Source organism: Mandrillus leucophaeus, unplaced genomic scaffold, assembly GCF_000951045.1.
Source record: "Mandrillus leucophaeus isolate KB7577 unplaced genomic scaffold, Mleu.le_1.0 Scaffold150, whole genome shotgun sequence".
NCBI classification, from domain to species: Eukaryota; Metazoa; Chordata; class Mammalia; order Primates; family Cercopithecidae; genus Mandrillus; species Mandrillus leucophaeus.
In genome coordinates this window covers 4847848-4850794 of record NW_012101477.1, presented here as the reverse complement: position 1 = coordinate 4850794, position 2947 = coordinate 4847848, and positions in this window count along the sequence as shown.

Below are 2947 nucleotides of genomic sequence, written 5' to 3'. Positions count from 1 at the left end.
AATGATCAGATTCTCCATGATTAAGGAATTGATACAAATAGAAAGTTGGGGGAGGGGACTAAAACTGGCCCAATTGTCCCATAGAACTGATGTCAATTGCTTAATGGGACTAATGCTTATAGTTTCTTTTGAATAAAACAAAATGGACTCAGTCTTAAAACTTAAGAAAGTTACATTTGTTTTATCTGAGTTCCTTTCTCAGGAAACCAACATCAGGGCTTCCAGATAGTATCTAGGAACTGAAACTCACCAGGATCACTGCATGAGGACAGAGAGGTGCCAGACCCTTCACCCATCATGATTCTCTATCCAACTACCTGTTTGACCAGCTCCTCTTCCTTATCCCACCTTAATTTCCATTTTTCTGTATGAAGTTATATTTCTTCCCTGATAAATAAATGCCTGAATTTAATTGCTTAGGGAGATGGATTTGAAACTGACCTATCATCTCCTCAACTGCAGTATGATTAAAGCCCTCTTCTCTGGCAATACTTGTCTCAGTGATGGGCTTTTTTTTTTCTTTCTTGAGACAGAGTTTTGCTTTTGTTGCCCAGGCTGGAGTGCAATGGTGAGATCTTGGCTCTCCCCAACCTCCGCCTCCCAGGTTCAAGCGATTCTCTTGTCTCAGCCTCCCGAGTAGCTGGGATTACAGGTGCATGCCACCACGCCTGGCTAATTTTTGTATTTTAGTAGAGACAGGGTTTCATCAGATTGGTCAGGCTGGTCTCAAACTCCTGACCTCAGGTGATCTGCCTGCCTTGGCCTCCCAAAGTGCTGGGATTACAGGCGTGAGCCACTGCCCAGCAGCGATTGGCTTTCTATGTAGCCAGCAACAAGACCAAGATAGAACTCGTGGTGTTTCAGTAACAATTCCCTGGAGATTATGATTTCACTGGTCAAAGGCAGAGCCTAGGAATCAGTATTGTTAACATGTCTCTCAGATAATCCTTGTCCTTGCTCATTAGGAAACTGCAACTCTAAAATAAACATCAGATTTTGTCATTGTAGATCTATTTAAAATTAAAACCTCTTCAGTGGCTCCCTGATATGGTTTAGATTTGTGTCCCTACCCAAATCTCATGTCAAACTGTAATCCCCAGTGTTGGAAGAGGGTGTCAGGTTCCAACCTGAGCTGGGGTCCAAGAGGAGCTGGTGGATGGCTGGTGGGTAGCTGAAAGAACACTCTAGGGACCATAGGCAGTTGGGACATGGTCTTATTATCTCTCTCCCACAGAGTCAGCAGTGCAGTTATATTTTTCACAGACAATAGTGGCTCAAAGCCAGGTATGAGCTCACACAAACAGGATACATCAAAATGGCTACATAAATGCGATTACATAGTGCATGGAATTGTGCACCTGTGGTCCCAACCTGCTGTCATGCTGTACTGGATGTCTGCCTCAGCCTACTCCTGACTGAAGCACAGCCATTTTCCTTACAGAGGGGCCTGGTGGAAGGTGATTGCATCATGGGGGCACATTTCCCTCTTTCTGTTCTCGTGATAGTGATTTCTCACAAGATCTGGTAGCTTAAAAGTGTGTAGCCCCTTCCCCTGCTCTCTATTCCTCCTGCTCTGGCCACATAAGATGTGCCTTCTTCCTCTTCACCTTCCGCCATGACTGTAAGTTTCCTGAGGCCTCTCCAGCCAGCTTCCTGTATAGCCCAAAGAACTGTGAACCAACTAAACCTCTTTTCTTATAAATTACCCAGTTTCAGGTATTCATTTATAGCTGTGAGAGAACAAACTAATACAGAAAATTGGTACTGGAAAGTGGGGGCATTGCTATAAAGATACCTGAATATATGGAAGCAGATTTGAAATTGGGTACTGGGTAGAGGTTGGAATGGATTGGAGGCTCAGAAATGACAAAAAGATGAGGGAGAGTTTGGAACTTCCTAGAGACTTGTTAAATTGTGATCTAAATGCCGAGAGTGACCTGGACAATGAAGTCCAGGGTGAGGTGGTCTCAGATGGAGATAAGGAACTTATTGGGAACTGGAGTAAAGGTCACTCTTGCTATGCTTTAGCAAAGATACTGGTGGCATTGTGCCGCTGCCCTAGAGATCTGTGGAGATTTGAACTTGACAGAGATGATACAGGGTATCTGGTGGAAGAAATTTCTAGGCAGCAAAGCATTAGAGATGTGGCCTGACTGCTTCTAATACTGTATGCTTACATGTGTGAATTAAGAGTTGATCTACAACTGGAACTTATATTTAAAAGGCAAGCAGAGCATGAAAGTGTGGAAAATTTGCAGCCTGGCCATGTGGTAGAAAAGAAAAACCCTTGGGAGCCTGAGACGGGTGGATCACCTGAGGTCAGGAGTTGGAGACCAGACTGATTGACAATGTGGTGAAATCCCATCTCTACTAAAAATACAAAAGTTAGCCGGACGCGTTGGTACGTGCCTATAGTACCAGCTACTTGGGAGGGTGAGGCAGAAGAATCACTTGATCCTGGAGGGTGGAGGTTGCAGTGAGCCAAAATCACGTCATTGCACTCCAGCCTGGGCCACAAGAGGGAAACTCTGTCTCAAAAGAAAAAACAAAAAACAAAAAAACAAAATCCATTTTCAGCACAGAAATTCAAGCCAGCTACAGAAATTTGCAGAAGTAAAGAGGAGCCAAGTGCTAATAGCTAAGACAGTGAGGAAAAGGCCTCAAAGGCATTTCAGAGACCTTTGCAGCAGCCCCACCCAGAAAAATGGGGGCAGAGGCCTAGGAGGGAAGAATGGTTTTGCAAGCCAGGCCCAGGGTCCTGCTGCCCTGCGCCTTTTGCCATGATGCCTCCCCAGCCATGCTTCCAGTACAGTCTGTGGAACGATGAGCCAATGAAACCTGGTTTTTTTTTTTTTTTTTTTTTTTTAAAGACAGAGTCCCGTTCTGTCGCCCAGGCTGGAGTGCAATGGCGTGATCTTGGCTCACTGCAACCTCTGCCTCCCAAGTT